This window comes from Electrophorus electricus, chromosome 15, assembly GCF_041902795.1.
Source record: "Electrophorus electricus isolate QZ-2024a chromosome 15, ASM4190279v1, whole genome shotgun sequence".
NCBI lineage: Eukaryota > Metazoa > Chordata > Actinopteri > Gymnotiformes > Gymnotidae > Electrophorus > Electrophorus electricus.
Window position 1 is genome coordinate 25465517 of NC_137511.1, and position 18869 is coordinate 25484385.

At 39.8% G+C, this 18869-nt stretch overlaps 3 non-coding genes across 3 annotated transcripts; 2 read left to right on the forward strand and 1 right to left on the reverse strand.

The window, feature by feature from the left end:
- The first annotated feature begins 5522 nt into the window (after positions 1–5522).
- trnap-ugg (transfer RNA proline (anticodon UGG)) lies at positions 5523–5594 on the forward strand. The gene has a single exon. It is a non-coding gene; the product is annotated as a tRNA-Pro (tRNA).
- Positions 5595–11116: 5522 nt separating this feature from the next.
- Positions 11117–11188, forward strand: trnap-ugg (transfer RNA proline (anticodon UGG)). Its single transcript has one exon. It is a non-coding gene; the product is annotated as a tRNA-Pro (tRNA).
- A 1968-nt stretch (positions 11189–13156) lies between these two features.
- Positions 13157–13238, reverse strand: trnas-uga (transfer RNA serine (anticodon UGA)). Its single transcript has one exon. It is a non-coding gene; the product is annotated as a tRNA-Ser (tRNA).
- Positions 13239–18869: the final 5631 nt, after the last annotated feature.

Consider the following 18869-nt stretch of genomic DNA (forward strand, 5'->3'; position numbering starts at 1 on the left):
ACTTTGACTTCAACCAGTTGCTGGAGGTGAGATCATGCCTTCTCTATTTAAAAGTTTTTGCTAAGGGATGTCCAAATTAAGAAAGAGCTAGAGTGCCCACTTCCTGTCCTGGTGATCCAGTCTTCCACAGAGTATACAGCTGGCTCTAAGATTCTTGAAAAATTGCATTTCATTTAGCACTTGCTTTACATTCCGTTTGGAACTAAACTCTCCAGGTCCAGAATTGGCATGTTACGTTTTAAGGAATTTACTATGGTAATGTTTACCTTAACATGAGGTCTATCTATACAGAGAAGTGGACAGGGTCGCCCTATGACCAAGGCTTTAATCTCTCGGCCATTGCAGCTGTTGCATACTTTGGGCACTTGTGGGTTATGTCCTTGGACTTCTTCAAGCTCAATTATGAGTCCCCATGTGTCATTGATTCAGGGTTGCAAATGGCCTGATATGCAAATTCAAAGACAGGACTCTCCCGCATGGTCTGCTCACTATTTTAGCAAGCTAATGTCAATTCCAGATAAACAGGTGCTCAGAAGCTTGTCAGAGTATTAGACTGATGCACTACCTACTACACTAATGTGGCCTCCAAGGTCTTCCACGTCACGTGAAAACGTGGGACAGCTCAAGGTGGCTCACCAATTTTGCCTGAACACTGCTTTTGTTTTTAAAAAATCACACCTAGCTGATGTAGGTGTCATGTAAAGTTTTCACTGGCATGCTGTTAGTACAAGTGGGCAGAAATGTAAGTCAACAAAGATGAAACTTGCACATTGGAAATAAATTAGTGCAGGATATCGCTTGACCTAAGTTGAATGTTGACAAGAGAGTGCAGCTCAGTACATTAATTTGCAATGGAATAATCAGACATTTTGCAAACAGAGTCAAAGCCAAATTTGATAAAAATGCTGCATATGACATAACTCATAGTGTAGACCAATCTCGTGTTTATCACACAGGGATAGTCAAAATGCTTTGAATATTTTGCATTTTTACAAGAATTCGAAAAGAAATACAAATCATAAGCCAGCACACCAACATTGTTAAAAGAGGAAAATGAAGACAGGGTCAACATCACCAGAATGTGTTTAAAAAACTTTCTGTTGTATGTGCACTGATCCAAAATACTTCAAAACCTGTGGGATGTGTACATCTCAGTCAGTTTCTTTTAACACACATGCATCTGTCCTTGTTAGTATATTAGATAGTATCTCTGCCTCTCAGGCAGAAATTCTTGGGTTGTTTCCCCGGCAGGGAGTATTCCTATTCTTAGTGCACTGCAGACAAACCGGTGACTTGGCACCCTTTTTAGGAATGATAACATCGAATCCTACACCCACAGTTGCTCTTTTCTACTTATATGAATCAAGACACTAGCACATTGTGGATCAATACTTTGATAAAGCACCTGGGAGAGAATTTGATGCCCAGTGGCGACATTATCTCTAAGCAGACATGACAAAACATGCATACCATCAAGGCCAAGACTGAAGAGCATGGAAAAATTTTGTCAATTTCATAAACTACATCAAATGCTTTGCTGGTGTCAAATATTGTAATGACATTAAATATTGTGACTTGACAATTATGTGAAGGGTAGTGCTTGGTAACTGTCCATCTTGACTTTGGATTGTACATTTTCTCTCTTGACTTGTCTCGGGACTACAGTGTCAATTCTTGAGATGTATTTGTTCCAATTACATTTACATTTAAGGCATTTAGCAGACACTTTTATCCAGTGTGACTTACAAAAGGGCTTTGTCATTTACTCATAGAATACACCCTAGCCATTACAGTAGTTTAGAGTCCAATATACCACTGATCTAGAATACTGTAGAAATAAAAGGATCACTGCCGTTACCTAGAAGTACAAAATGCATAAGGACTAAAGTTTGTTAGACAACATCAGTGTAATAAATACTACCCTACAATAAGTGCTAATTTAGTTAGTCAATATAGGAGCAGGGTCATTTGTCAGATTCCATGAATAGATGGGTCTTTAGTCTGTGTTTGAAGACTGCAAGAGCTCTGCTGTCAGGAGAGCAAGTGGAAGCTCATTTCACCATCTGTGAGTCTCAATGCTTGTCTTCCATGAGACTTGGAGCATGGAATTTCAAGCCGAGCCATACTTGAGGCTCGAAGCACCTGAGGTATGAATCGGGCTTTGACTACTGACTCAATGTATCAAGGGCCTGGCCCATTTTTGGCTTTGTAGGGCAGCATCAAGATTTTAAATCTGATGTGATTAGAGTTTTTATATGCCCATGATATCACGGAGGTAAGAAGGATGTGCTTTCTGCACTACATGAAACAAGACACTGCTATGTGGCAGGTAGATCATTCAGGAAAGGGTGTGGGAGTGCAAGATCTCCCCACTGGAGAATTGGTGCTGTATACCAAGTTCAATTGTCACCTTTGAGAACAGATGTGACATAAAGTTCATGCCTTGGTCAGATTGTATAACTTTGGGCAATCCAAAGGTAGTGCAGAATTTAATAACAGCTCTTCAATTTTAGTTATCGAAGGGGAATTGCCTCAGGTTACGTGGTGGCAGCACACATTATAGTCAATAGGTAGCAATGCCCAGAACGGGTCTTTGGCAAAGGGCCCACACAATCAACCAACACCTTTTCAAAGGGCTCACCAACTGCTGGAATGGGGCACAGAGGAACAGACAGAATGACCTGATTTGGTTTTCCGGCCATGTAAGGCATGAACGGCAGTGTCCAACATCACTCCTAATCGATGGCCAAAAGAAATGTTGTAGAATTTGTTGTTTTGTCATTTTTCTGATACCTAGGTGTCCAGACAGGGGATGGTCATGGGCTAGTGATAATATGTGTATTTGGTATGATGCTGGAACAACTACCTGGGCTACAGAGTTTCACTCCTCCTCAGAATCAGACTCACTCCATGTCCTGAATACAACACCACCTCAAATGAAATACATGCGCCGATAACCTTTCGGTTTGTTTTGTCACGATTCTTATTTTCTAGTACACATCCATTGGTCAAATATATTTATCATTTACTAAAATTTTATTCTGTGCATTGGAATACTTTTAAAATATACATCAGTAAGGTAATGTACATGAACCCATGTTTTCTGATTGTTTTTGGATAACAGAAAAATGGCTTGTCACGTGCATCCTTGACTCAGTCTATCTGTTACAGAAACAACATTTTTTGAGACAATTCTAATAGCCATTATTGTGGAAAAACCTCATCAGCCAGGATGATTTTGCATGTAGCTGTTTAATACAATCGTATAGGGTAGTTGTGTGTTTGATTATAAATGATGATCTCATAATAATCTTATCTACATATTCTTATACATTTACATAGTAGCATTCACTCATATACTCAAATTCCATATGATACATAGAAAAGGTCCACCTCATCCATTTTAGTTTTTACCTGATCAATAATCCAAAAAAATATATAAATAACAGCACCCTCTAGCGATGAACCTCAATTATTTCAAGCTAAATATAAAGTATAGCTAGGATAAGTCAGCACTATCTTGCAGCTAGAACAAATTATTCTCAGATTAATTTATGCATCATGGCAAGTGGCTGAGTTAAAAATGAAACACAATTAAGTCAAATTAAATTGACCCACCTGCAACAAGTTCAGCAACCACATTTAATTTCACTGAATGGTCAGCTAGCCAGCCTATACAAAACAGGTTATTGTTAGAAATTCTGCATGTGTGATTCACTTATCTTCACATCTCAGATTGCTTATAATGATATACTAATGTATCCACGTTAGAAATAATTGGTGAAATCCACCACAAAAGGTGAGACTCAACATAATAAATAATGAGACAAATCTTGGGATATGACTTGGATATTAACCTACCCAAAGCAGCTATGACTCGCTCTGCTCTATATAAGGGGCTGGAGACTTTCTGACCAGCAGGTTGCGCTGAACCCATTTTGCAGGCATTTCACAACTTTATCATTTTTAACACTGTGACATTGTTTTAGGTAATCTGTGTTCTACATATTCAAAAGAAGCACACTAGGAAGTAAGAATGGCTTCTTCTTTGGTGAAAATCTCCTTGTTAAATAATCTTTTTTTTCTACTGCATTGTTGTAAGTTTAAATTTGGTTAACATTTTTTCAGGGTTGCATGATTTGTAATTTTTTTACTGTTTGGAATGCCCAAGGTTTATAATATTACAAGTGGGACTATTCTCTACAAACCTATGCGATATCAGATCAAAGTTATTAGAATGTGTGATTTTCTGCTGTTTGTTATATATGTCAATGTTTACAGTAGCGATTTTCTTTGTTCAATCATTTTTTATGTGGTCTAACTGGAAGCATCTAATGACTGTGGTAACTCAAAGAGCTATTTAAAGGGCTCCGTCAGTGATTTTTAATCATTGCTGCACATACATTGTTGGTTTTCTTAAAAGTTAATTTTGCCATGTCATTGCCAATGTGTTTTTCACAGGCTAAGAACATCAGTGAGCTCTCTCTGACCAAGGTCTAGTTTATAGCCAGCGAGTTTGGTGGAGTTATGTTAAAGGGTTGGCATGCGGGCTTCCTGAGTGGTTTTTAAAACGTGTGTTTTGCTGAATCATTGGCAACACAAAACACCGAATGCTCCATCTGGTCACGGCCAATATTATAGCCAGCAAGTTTGTTGTTGCTACCTGAAAGTATTAGTGTGCAAGATTTAGGTTTTTTTTTTTTACAGGCTATTTAAAATATGCTGTCAATGCAGTGGCTATGCTGTAACATTCACGTTAGATTAGACTTGCAACTAGACTTTGTAGGGTGGAAGAACTACGGGAACAGAACTGGGTTGTGCTTCCGTACCCTTTACCGACACATTTTTTAGTACCATTTGTGTGAAGTAGGAAAGTCAGCTGTGGTGGAACAACAGTAGAGCCAAAAACATAGCAAAGGGCTGAAATGACCTTACCTTTGATGTTAAGGTCTCTCAAGAATGCCTAAGGTAACTAAGCATGTGGAAGGTCACAAAGAGCAGATGGCTTGCATTCCCTCAGCCTTCAATGACATGCCGGCATGTTGTTGCATCATTTTCATACACTGACCCATTCTCACAAATCAAATTAATTGTCTTGCAAACATGTTTTGAATTGTTTCTAGTGGTAGATCAATGACAAGGAATAATACCTGTCAAGTATGTACCTTGCAATGTTGCAAAGTCATCAGTCATCAAAAGAACTCTAAATTAATAAAATGAAAATTGTAATAAGTCAAGAATGCCAAATGAGCAGAAGGTGTCCAAATGTGGACATGAGACAAAAATCCAAAGGTAAACAAATGCAATGGGCTTGTTGGTCTAGGCGTATGATTCTTGCTTAGGGTGCGACGGATTCCAGGTTCAAATCGGGAACGAGCTCTTTATACTTACTTTGGATCCACAGGTGTCTTGCACCATATGTTAGTGTCGCTTCATGAAAGAGTAAAAGAACTGAAAGACCACCTCAATTCTGTTTCTTAACATTGCCCAGTCAAAAAAAGGGCTATACTGAGTTTAATGATGGCTTGTTGGTCTAGGGGTATGATTCTCGCTTTGGGTGTGAGAGGTTCTGGGTTCAATTCCCAGACAAGCCCACTTTGACTTCAACCAGTTGCTGGAGGTGAGATCATGCCTTCTCTATTTAAAAGTTTTTGCTAAGGGATGTCCAAATTAAGAAAGAGCTAGAGTGCCCACTTCCTGTCCTGGTGATCCAGTCTTCCACAGAGTATACAGCTGGCTCTAAGATTCTTGAAAAATTGCATTTCATTTAGCACTTGCTTTACATTCCGTTTGGAACTAAACTCTCCAGGTCCAGAATTGGCATGTTACGTTTTAAGGAATTTACTATGGTAATGTTTACCTTAACATGAGGTCTATCTATACAGAGAAGTGGACAGGGTCGCCCTATGACCAAGGCTTTAATCTCTCGGCCATTGCAGCTGTTGCATACTTTGGGCACTTGTGGGTTATGTCCTTGGACTTCTTCAAGCTCAATTATGAGTCCCCATGTGTCATTGATTCAGGGTTGCAAATGGCCTGATATGCAAATTCAAAGACAGGACTCTCCCGCATGGTCTGCTCACTATTTTAGCAAGCTAATGTCAATTCCAGATAAACAGGTGCTCAGAAGCTTGTCAGAGTATTAGACTGATGCACTACCTACTACACTAATGTGGCCTCCAAGGTCTTCCACGTCACGTGAAAACGTGGGACAGCTCAAGGTGGCTCACCAATTTTGCCTGAACACTGCTTTTGTTTTTAAAAAATCACACCTAGCTGATGTAGGTGTCATGTAAAGTTTTCACTGGCATGCTGTTAGTACAAGTGGGCAGAAATGTAAGTCAACAAAGATGAAACTTGCACATTGGAAATAAATTAGTGCAGGATATCGCTTGACCTAAGTTGAATGTTGACAAGAGAGTGCAGCTCAGTACATTAATTTGCAATGGAATAATCAGACATTTTGCAAACAGAGTCAAAGCCAAATTTGATAAAAATGCTGCATATGACATAACTCATAGTGTAGACCAATCTCGTGTTTATCACACAGGGATAGTCAAAATGCTTTGAATATTTTGCATTTTTACAAGAATTCGAAAAGAAATACAAATCATAAGCCAGCACACCAACATTGTTAAAAGAGGAAAATGAAGACAGGGTCAACATCACCAGAATGTGTTTAAAAAACTTTCTGTTGTATGTGCACTGATCCAAAATACTTCAAAACCTGTGGGATGTGTACATCTCAGTCAGTTTCTTTTAACACACATGCATCTGTCCTTGTTAGTATATTAGATAGTATCTCTGCCTCTCAGGCAGAAATTCTTGGGTTGTTTCCCCGGCAGGGAGTATTCCTATTCTTAGTGCACTGCAGACAAACCGGTGACTTGGCACCCTTTTTAGGAATGATAACATCGAATCCTACACCCACAGTTGCTCTTTTCTACTTATATGAATCAAGACACTAGCACATTGTGGATCAATACTTTGATAAAGCACCTGGGAGAGAATTTGATGCCCAGTGGCGACATTATCTCTAAGCAGACATGACAAAACATGCATACCATCAAGGCCAAGACTGAAGAGCATGGAAAAATTTTGTCAATTTCATAAACTACATCAAATGCTTTGCTGGTGTCAAATATTGTAATGACATTAAATATTGTGACTTGACAATTATGTGAAGGGTAGTGCTTGGTAACTGTCCATCTTGACTTTGGATTGTACATTTTCTCTCTTGACTTGTCTCGGGACTACAGTGTCAATTCTTGAGATGTATTTGTTCCAATTACATTTACATTTAAGGCATTTAGCAGACACTTTTATCCAGTGTGACTTACAAAAGGGCTTTGTCATTTACTCATAGAATACACCCTAGCCATTACAGTAGTTTAGAGTCCAATATACCACTGATCTAGAATACTGTAGAAATAAAAGGATCACTGCCGTTACCTAGAAGTACAAAATGCATAAGGACTAAAGTTTGTTAGACAACATCAGTGTAATAAATACTACCCTACAATAAGTGCTAATTTAGTTAGTCAATATAGGAGCAGGGTCATTTGTCAGATTCCATGAATAGATGGGTCTTTAGTCTGTGTTTGAAGACTGCAAGAGCTCTGCTGTCAGGAGAGCAAGTGGAAGCTCATTTCACCATCTGTGAGTCTCAATGCTTGTCTTCCATGAGACTTGGAGCATGGAATTTCAAGCCGAGCCATACTTGAGGCTCGAAGCACCTGAGGTATGAATCGGGCTTTGACTACTGACTCAATGTATCAAGGGCCTGGCCCATTTTTGGCTTTGTAGGGCAGCATCAAGATTTTAAATCTGATGTGATTAGAGTTTTTATATGCCCATGATATCACGGAGGTAAGAAGGATGTGCTTTCTGCACTACATGAAACAAGACACTGCTATGTGGCAGGTAGATCATTCAGGAAAGGGTGTGGGAGTGCAAGATCTCCCCACTGGAGAATTGGTGCTGTATACCAAGTTCAATTGTCACCTTTGAGAACAGATGTGACATAAAGTTCATGCCTTGGTCAGATTGTATAACTTTGGGCAATCCAAAGGTAGTGCAGAATTTAATAACAGCTCTTCAATTTTAGTTATCGAAGGGGAATTGCCTCAGGTTACGTGGTGGCAGCACACATTATAGTCAATAGGTAGCAATGCCCAGAACGGGTCTTTGGCAAAGGGCCCACACAATCAACCAACACCTTTTCAAAGGGCTCACCAACTGCTGGAATGGGGCACAGAGGAACAGACAGAATGACCTGATTTGGTTTTCCGGCCATGTAAGGCATGAACGGCAGTGTCCAACATCACTCCTAATCGATGGCCAAAAGAAATGTTGTAGAATTTGTTGTTTTGTCATTTTTCTGATACCTAGGTGTCCAGACAGGGGATGGTCATGGGCTAGTGATAATATGTGTATTTGGTATGATGCTGGAACAACTACCTGGGCTACAGAGTTTCACTCCTCCTCAGAATCAGACTCACTCCATGTCCTGAATACAACACCACCTCAAATGAAATACATGCGCCGATAACCTTTCGGTTTGTTTTGTCACGATTCTTATTTTCTAGTACACATCCATTGGTCAAATATATTTATCATTTACTAAAATTTTATTCTGTGCATTGGAATACTTTTAAAATATACATCAGTAAGGTAATGTACATGAACCCATGTTTTCTGATTGTTTTTGGATAACAGAAAAATGGCTTGTCACATGCATCCTTGACTCAGTCTATCTGTTACAGAAACAACATTTTTTGAGACAATTCTAATAGCCATTATTGTGGAAAAACCTCATCAGCCAGGATGATTTTGCATGTAGCTGTTTAATACAATCGTATAGGGTAGTTGTGTGTTTGATTATAAATGATGATCTCATAATAATCTTATCTACATATTCTTATACATTTACATAGTAGCATTCACTCATATACTCAAATTCCATATGATACATAGAAAAGGTCCACCTCATCCATTTTAGTTTTTACCTGATCAATAATCCAAAAAAATATATAAATAACAGCACCCTCTAGCGATGAACCTCAATTATTTCAAGCTAAATATAAAGTATAGCTAGGATAAGTCAGCACTATCTTGCAGCTAGAACAAATTATTCTCAGATTAATTTATGCATCATGGCAAGTGGCTGAGTTAAAAATGAAACACAATTAAGTCAAATTAAATTGACCCACCTGCAACAAGTTCAGCAACCACATTTAATTTCACTGAATGGTCAGCTAGCCAGCCTATACAAAACAGGTTATTGTTAGAAATTCTGCATGTGTGATTCACTTATCTTCACATCTCAGATTGCTTATAATGATATACTAATGTATCCACGTTAGAAATAATTGGTGAAATCCACCACAAAAGGTGAGACTCAACATAATAAATAATGAGACAAATCTTGGGATATGACTTGGATATTAACCTACCCAAAGCAGCTATGACTCGCTCTGCTCTATATAAGGGGCTGGAGACTTTCTGACCAGCAGGTTGCGCTGAACCCATTTTGCAGGCATTTCACAACTTTATCATTTTTAACACTGTGACATTGTTTTAGGTAATCTGTGTTCTACATATTCAAAAGAAGCACACTAGGAAGTAAGAATGGCTTCTTCTTTGGTGAAAATCTCCTTGTTAAATAATCTTTTTTTTCTACTGCATTGTTGTAAGTTTAAATTTGGTTAACATTTTTTCAGGGTTGCATGATTTGTAATTTTTTTACTGTTTGGAATGCCCAAGGTTTATAATATTACAAGTGGGACTATTCTCTACAAACCTATGCGATATCAGATCAAAGTTATTAGAATGTGTGATTTTCTGCTGTTTGTTATATATGTCAATGTTTACAGTAGCGATTTTCTTTGTTCAATCATTTTTTATGTGGTCTAACTGGAAGCATCTAATGACTGTGGTAACTCAAAGAGCTATTTAAAGGGCTCCGTCAGTGATTTTTAATCATTGCTGCACATACATTGTTGGTTTTCTTAAAAGTTAATTTTGCCATGTCATTGCCAATGTGTTTTTCACAGGCTAAGAACATCAGTGAGCTCTCTCTGACCAAGGTCTAGTTTATAGCCAGCGAGTTTGGTGGAGTTATGTTAAAGGGTTGGCATGCGGGCTTCCTGAGTGGTTTTTAAAACGTGTGTTTTGCTAAATCATTGGCAACACAAAACACCGAATGCTCCATCTGGTCACGGCCAATATTATAGCCAGCAAGTTTGTTGTTGCTACCTGAAAGTATTAGTGTGCAAGATTTAGGTTTTTTTTTTTTACAGGCTATTTAAAATATGCTGTCAATGCAGTGGCTATGCTGTAACATTCACGTTAGATTAGACTTGCAACTAGACTTTGTAGGGTGGAAGAACTACGGGAACAGAACTGGGTTGTGCTTCCGTACCCTTTACCGACACATTTTTTAGTACCATTTGTGTGAAGTAGGAAAGTCAGCTGTGGTGGAACAACAGTAGAGCCAAAAACATAGCAAAGGGCTGAAATGACCTTACCTTTGATGTTAAGGTCTCTCAAGAATGCCTAAGGTAACTAAGCATGTGGAAGGTCACAAAGAGCAGATGGCTTGCATTCCCTCAGCCTTCAATGACATGCCGGCATGTTGTTGCATCATTTTCATACACTGACCCATTCTCACAAATCAAATTAATTGTCTTGCAAACATGTTTTGAATTGTTTCTAGTGGTAGATCAATGACAAGGAATAATACCTGTCAAGTATGTACCTTGCAATGTTGCAAAGTCATCAGTCATCAAAAGAACTCTAAATTAATAAAATGAAAATTGTAATAAGTCAAGAATGCCAAATGAGCAGAAGGTGTCCAAATGTGGACATGAGACAAAAATCCAAAGGTAAACAAATGCAATGGGCTTGTTGGTCTAGGCGTATGATTCCTGCTTAGGGTGCGACGGATTCCAGGTTCAAATCGGGAACGAGCTCTTTATACTTACTTTGGATCCACAGGTGTCTTGCACCATATGTTAGTGTCGCTTCATGAAAGAGTAAAAGAACTGAAAGACCACCTCAATTCTGTTTCTTAACATTGCCCAGTCAAAAAAAGGGCTATACTGAGTTTAATGATGGCTTGTTGGTCTAGGGGTATGATTCTCGCTTTGGGTGTGAGAGGTCCTGGGTTCAATTCCCAGACAAGCCCACTTTGACTTCAACCAGTTGCTGGAGGTGAGATCATGCCTTCTCTATTTAAAAGTTTTTGCTAAGGGATGTCCAAATTAAGAAAGAGCTAGAGTGCCCACTTCCTGTCCTGGTGATCCAGTCTTCCACAGAGTATACAGCTGGCTCTAAGATTCTTGAAAAATTGCATTTCATTTAGCACTTGCTTTACATTCCGTTTGGAACTAAACTCTCCAGGTCCAGAATTGGCATGTTACGTTTTAAGGAATTTACTATGGTAATGCTTACCTTAACATGAGGTCTATCTATACAGAGAAGTGGACAGGGTCGCCCTATGACCAAGGCCTTAATCTCTCGGCCATTGCAGCTGTTGCATACTTTGGGCACTTGTGGGTTATGTCCTTGGACTTCTTCAAGCTCAATTATGAGTCCACATGTGTCAATTATGAGTCCACATCACTTCAAATAAGCAACTAAATTCTCTATTCTGCAAGAGACTACATTGGAGTTCCACACCAACACCTTAATTCCTGGGCCATCACAACTTATGGACAAAGCAGCTATTTCTGCATCAATTCGTAGGACTCCTACAGTTTCACTGGCACGAAGTTGCAAATGGCATGGCAAGCATATGCGAAAGGAGACCTATCTTGGGATATGACTTGAATGTCAAGTCCTGAGATGTACTTGTTACATATACATATACATTTACATTTACGGCATTTCCCAGACACTCTTATCCAGAGCGACTTACAAAAGTGCTTTGTCATTTACTCATAGAATACATCCTAGCCATTACAGTAGATTAGAGTCCAACATACCAATGATCTAGAATACTGTAGAAAAAAGGGATCACTGCTGTTGCCTAGAAGTACAAAATGCATAAGGTCTATCTTAAACAATGATAAGTGCAATAAACAATAAGCACCAAAGTTTGTTAGTCAATATAGGAGCAGGGTCATTTGTCCTTTAAATATTCCATGAATAGATAGATCTTTAGTCTGTGTTTGAAGACTGCAAGGGACTCTGCTGTCAAGACAGCAAATGGAAGCTTATTCCATCTTCTGTGAGCCAGAACAGATAGTAATCTAAACACTTGTCTTCCATGAGACTTGAAGCATGGAATTTCACGCCGAGCCATACCTGAGGTTCGAAGCACTCGAGGTACAAATCAGGCTTTGACCATTGACTCAATGTAACAAGGGGCTGCACCATTTTTGACTTTGTAGTTAAGCGTCAAGATTTTAAATCTGATGTGTGCAGCTACTGGAAGCAAACGAAGGGAGCGCAGCAGCGGGGTAACACGTGTGAACTTCGGAAGATTGAACACCAGTTGTGCTGCGGCTACTACTGCTGTTACTTGCACGTACATCATCTTGTTAGTGACTTGTGGGTGGGCACTGGAGTGAACAGTGTAAGAGCTAAAGTGTTATAGTTATAGTTAAAGAGAAAAGAGGCCGCTGTCCCTGGAATGCTGGTGCAAGACATGGAAGAGAATCATAGGCAAACACCATTGCAATTTGCATGTGAGAAATAGTCTTCCAGAACTTTCTCTGAGCTAAGATGAATGTCCAATAGTTGAAGAGTTTTTACATGTCCTTTACATCACGCAGGTAAAAAGGATTTGCTTTCTCCTCTACATGAAACAAGACACTGCTATGTGGCAGATAGATCGTTCAGTAAAGGATCTGGGAATGCAATCTCTCCCCACTGGTGGCATGATGTCTCTGCAGAAATCACTTCAAATAAGCAACTAAATCCTCTATTCTGCGAGAGACTACATTGGAGTTCCACACCAACACCTTAATTCCTGGGCCATCACAACTTATGGACAAAGCAGCTATTTCTGCATCAATTCCTAGGACTCCTACAGTTTCCCTGGCACAAAGTTGCAAATGGCATGGCAAGCATATGCAAAAGTAGACCTAGAGGACACTGTACACTCATTCTTCCAGTAAAGGAATCAGAACAGAAACATGTCATCTCCTTACGCTGCAAGCAGGAGTCGAACCTGCGCGGGGATCCCCCATTGGATTTCAAGTCCAACGCCTTAACCTCTCGGCCATTGCAGCTGTTGCATACTTTGGGCACTTGTGGGTTATGTCCTTGGACTTCTTCACGCTCAATTATGAGTCCCCATGTGTCATTGATTCAGGGTTGCAAATGGCCTGATATGCAAATTCAAAGACAGGACTCTCCCGCATGGTCTGCTCACTATTTTAGCAAGCTAATGTCAAATCCAGATAAACAGGTGCTCAGAAGCTTGTCAGAGTATTAGACTGATGTACTACCTACTACACTAATGTGGCCTCCAAGGTCTTCCACGTGAAAACGTGGGACAGCTCAAGGTGGCTCACCAATTTTGCCTGAACACTGCTTTTGTTTTTAAAAAATCACACCTAGCTGATGTAGGTGTCATGTAAAGTTTTCACTGGCATGCTGTTAGTACAAGTGGGCAGAAATGTAAGTCAACTAAGATGAAACTTGCACATTGGAAATAAATTAGTGCAGGATATCGCTTGACCTAAGTTGAATGTTGACAAGAGAGTGCAGCTCAGTACATTAATTTGCAATGGAATAATCAGACATTTTGCAAACAGAGTCAAAGCCAAATTTGATAAAAATGCTGCATATGACATAACTCATAGTGTAGACCAATCTCGTGTTTATCACACAGGGATAGCCAAAATGCTTTGAATATTTTGCATTTTTACAAGAATTCGAAAAGAAATACAAATCATAAGCCAGCACACCAACATTGTTAAAAGAGGAAAATGAAGACAGGGTCAACATCACCAGAATGTGTTTAAAAAACTTTCTGTTGTATGTGCACTGATCCAAAATACTTCAAAACCTGTGGGATGTGTACATCTCAGTCAGTTTCTTTTAACACACATGCATCTGTCCTTGTTAGTATATTAGATAGTATCTCTGCCTCTCAGGCAGAAATTCTTGGGTTGTTTCCCCGGCAGGGAGTATTCCTATTCTTAGTGCACTGCAGACAAACCGGTGACTTGGCACCCTTTTTAGGAATGATAACATCGAATCCTACACCCACAGTTGCTCTTTTCTACTTATATGAATCAAGACACTAGCACATTGTGGATCAATACTTTGATAAAGCACCTGGGAGAGAATTTGATGCCCAGTGGCGACATTATCTCTAAGCAGACATGACAAAACATGCATACCATCAAGGCCAAGACTGAAGAGCATGGAAAAATTTTGTCAATTTCATAAACTACATCAAATGCTTTGCTGGTGTCAAATATTGTAATGACATTAAATATTGTGACTTGACAATTATGTGAAGGGTAGTGCTTGGTAACTGTCCATCTTGACTTTGGATTGTACATTTTCTCTCTTGACTTGTCTCGGGACTACAGTGTCAATTCTTGAGATGTATTTGTTCCATTTACATTTACATTTAAGGCATTTAGCAGACACTTTTATCCAGTGTGACTTACAAAAGGGCTTTGTCATTTACTCATAGAATACACCCTAGCCATTACAGTAGTTTAGAGTCCAATATACCACTGATCTAGAATACTGTAGAAATAAAAGGATCACTGCCGTTACCTAGAAGTACAAAATGCATAAGGACTAAAGTTTGTTAGACAACATCAGTGTAATAAATACTACCCTACAATAAGTGCTAATTTAGTTAGTCAATATAGGAGCAGGGTCATTTGTCAGATTCCATGAATAGATGGGTCTTTAGTCTGTGTTTGAAGACTGCAAGAGCTCTGCTGTCAGGAGAGCAAGTGGAAGCTCATTTCACCATCTGTGAGTCTCAATGCTTGTCTTCCATGAGACTTGGAGCATGGAATTTCAAGCCGAGCCATACTTGAGGCTCGAAGCACCTGAGGTATGAATCGGGCTTTGACTACTGACTCAATGTATCAAGGGCCTGGCCCATTTTTGGCTTTGTAGGGCAGCATCAAGATTTTAAATCTGATGTGATTAGAGTTTTTATATGCCCATGATATCACGGAGGTAAGAAGGATGTGCTTTCTGCACTACATGAAACAAGACACTGCTATGTGGCAGGTAGATCATTCAGGAAAGGGTGTGGGAGTGCAAGATCTCCCCACTGGAGAATTGGTGCTGTATACCAAGTTCAATTGTCACCTTTGAGAACAGATGTGACATAAAGTTCATGCCTTGGTCAGATTGTATAACTTTGGGCAATCCAAAGGTAGTGCAGAATTTAATAACAGCTCTTCAATTTTAGTTATCGAAGGGGAATTGCCTCAGGTTACGTGGTGGCAGCACACATTATAGTCAATAGGTAGCAATGCCCAGAACGGGTCTTTGGCAAAGGGCCCACACAATCAACCAACACCTTTTCAAAGGGCTCACCAACTGCTGGAATGGGGCACAGAGGAACAGACAGAATGACCTGATTTGGTTTTCCGGCCATGTAAGGCATGAACGGCAGTGTCCAACATCACTCCTAATCGATGGCCAAAAGAAATGTTGTAGAATTTGTTGTTTTGTCATTTTTCTGATACCTAGGTGTCCAGACAGGGGATGGTCATGGGCTAGTGATAATATGTGTATTTGGTATGATGCTGGAACAACTACCTGGGCTACAGAGTTTCACTCCTCCTCAGAATCAGACTCACTCCATGTCCTGAATACAACACCACCTCAAATGAAATACATGCGCCGATAACCTTTCGGTTTGTTTTGTCACGATTCTTATTTTCTAGTACACATCCATTGGTCAAATATATTTATCATTTACTAAAATTTTATTCTGTGCATTGGAATACTTTTAAAATATACATCAGTAAGGTAATGTACATGAACCCATGTTTTCTGATTGTTTTTGGATAACAGAAAAATGGCTTGTCACGTGCATCCTTGACTCAGTCTATCTGTTACAGAAACAACATTTTTTGAGACAATTCTAATAGCCATTATTGTGGAAAAACCTCATCAGCCAGGATGATTTTGCATGTAGCTGTTTAATACAATCGTATAGGGTAGTTGTGTGTTTGATTATAAATGATGATCTCATAATAATCTTATCTACATATTCTTATACATTTACATAGTAGCATTCACTCATATACTCAAATTCCATATGATACATAGAAAAGGTCCACCTCATCCATTTTAGTTTTTACCTGATCAATAATCCAAAAAAATATATAAATAACAGCACCCTCTAGCGATGAACCTCAATTATTTCAAGCTAAATATAAAGTATAGCTAGGATAAGTCAGCACTATCTTGCAGCTAGAACAAATTATTCTCAGATTAATTTATGCATCATGGCAAGTGGCTGAGTTAAAAATGAAACACAATTAAGTCAAATTAAATTGACCCACCTGCAACAAGTTCAGCAACCACATTTAATTTCACTGAATGGTCAGCTAGCCAGCCTATACAAAACAGGTTATTGTTAGAAATTCTGCATGTGTGATTCACTTATCTTCACATCTCAGATTGCTTATAATGATATACTAATGTAGCCACGTTAGAAATAATTGGTGAAATCCACCACAAAAGGTGAGACTCAACATAATAAATAATGAGACAAATCTTGGGATATGACTTGGATATTAACCTACCCAAAGCAGCTATGACTCGCTCTGCTCTATATAAGGGGCTGGAGACTTTCTGACCAGCAGGTTGCGCTGAACCCATTTTGCAGGCATTTCACAACTTTATCATTTTTAACACTGTGACATTGTTTTAGGTAATCTGTGTTCTACATATTCAAAAGAAGCACACTAGGAAGTAAGAATGGCTTCTTCTTTGGTGAAAATCTCCTTGTTAAATAATCTTTTTTTTCTACTGCATTGTTGTAAGTTTAAATTTGGTTAACATTTTTTCAGGGTTGCATGATTTGTAATTTTTTTACTGTTTGGAATGCCCAAGGTTTATAATATTACAAGTGGGACTATTCTCTACAAACCTATGCGATATCAGATCAAAGTTATTAGAATGTGTGATTTTCTGCTGTTTGTTATATATGTCAATGTTTACAGTAGCGATTTTCTTTGTTCAATCATTTTTTATGTGGTCTAACTGGAAGCATCTAATGACTGTGGTAACTCAAAGAGCTATTTAAAGGGCTCCGTCAGTGATTTTTAATCATTGCTGCACATACATTGTTGGTTTTCTTAAAAGTTAATTTTGCCATGTCATTGCCAATGTGTTTTTCACAGGCTAAGAACATCAGTGAGCTCTCTCTGACCAAGGTCCAGTTTATAGCCAGCGAGTTTGGTGGAGTTATGTTAAAGGGTTGGCATGCAGGCTTCCTGAGTGGTTTTTAAAACGTGTGTTTTGCTGAATCATTGGCAACACAAAACACCGAATGCTCCATCTGGTCACGGCCAATATTATAGCCAGCAAGTTTGTTGTTGCTACCTGAAAGTATTAGTGTGCAAGATTTAGGATTTTTTTTTTTACAGGCTATTTAAAATATGCTGTCAATGCAGTGGCTATGCTGTAACATTCACGTTAGATTAGACTTGCAACTAGACTTTGTAGGGTGGAAGAACTACGGGAACAGAACTGGGTTGTGCTTCCGTACCCATTACCGACACATTTTTTTAGTACCATTTGTGTGAAGTAGGAAAGTCAGCTGTGGTGGAACAACAGTAGAGCCAAAAACATAGCAAAGGGCTGAAATGACCTTACCTTTGATGTTAAGGTCTCTCAAGAATGCCTAAGGTAACTAAGCATGTGGAAGGTCACAAAGAGCAGATGGCTTGCATTCCCTCAGCCTTCAATGACATGCCGGCATGTTGTTGCATCATTTTCATACACTGACCCATTCTCACAAATCAAATTAATTGTCTTGCAAACATGTTTTGAATTGGAACACGCTGGAACAGGCTGAGGGCTCGGGCACACCGAGCTCCCTTACCTAGCATCCTGCTAGCCAACGTCCAGTCTCTGGATAACAAGCTAGACGACCTCCGGGCCAGGATAAAGTTCCAGAGGGACATTCGGGATTGCAATCTCCTCTGCTTCACCGAGTCGTGGCTGAACCCAGCGGTACCAAACCACGCTATCCTGCCGGCCGAGTTCTTCTCGGTTCACCGCATGGACAGGACGGCAGATTCGGGGAAATCGAGAGGCGGCGGAGTGTGTGTGATGGTAAACAACAGCTGGTGCAACAATGCCAACGTTGTTACTCTCGCCTGCTCCTGCTCACCCAACCTGGAGCTGCTCGACCTCAAACTTCGTCCTTTCTACCTTCCTCGGGAGTTCACTTCGGTCATCATCAACACCGTGTACATCCCACCTCAGGCTAACATGGACACTGCACTGTGGGAACTTCATGAGGCTCTCACACAGTTTCAGGCACAGCACCGGGACGCTGCACTTATTGTGGTTGGGGATTTCAACAGCGCTAACCTCAAGCGTGCGGTGCCCAACCTTTACCAGCACGTAACCTTCCCCACCAGGGGAAATAGGACACTAGATCACTGCTACACCCCATACAAGGACAGCTACAAGGCACTAGCTCAGCCACCGTTTGGTAAGTCGGACCACGCCGCCATCTTCCTCCTACCAAAATATAAACAATGGCTGAAACGGGAAGCTCCGGTTCAGAGGGAGGTCGCGCGCTGGACAGACCAATCGGTGGCCACTCTGCAGGACGCTCTGGATGACGCGGACTGGGACATGTTCCGGCGCAGCACTGATGATGTCAGCGAGTTTACGGAGGCAGTAGTAGG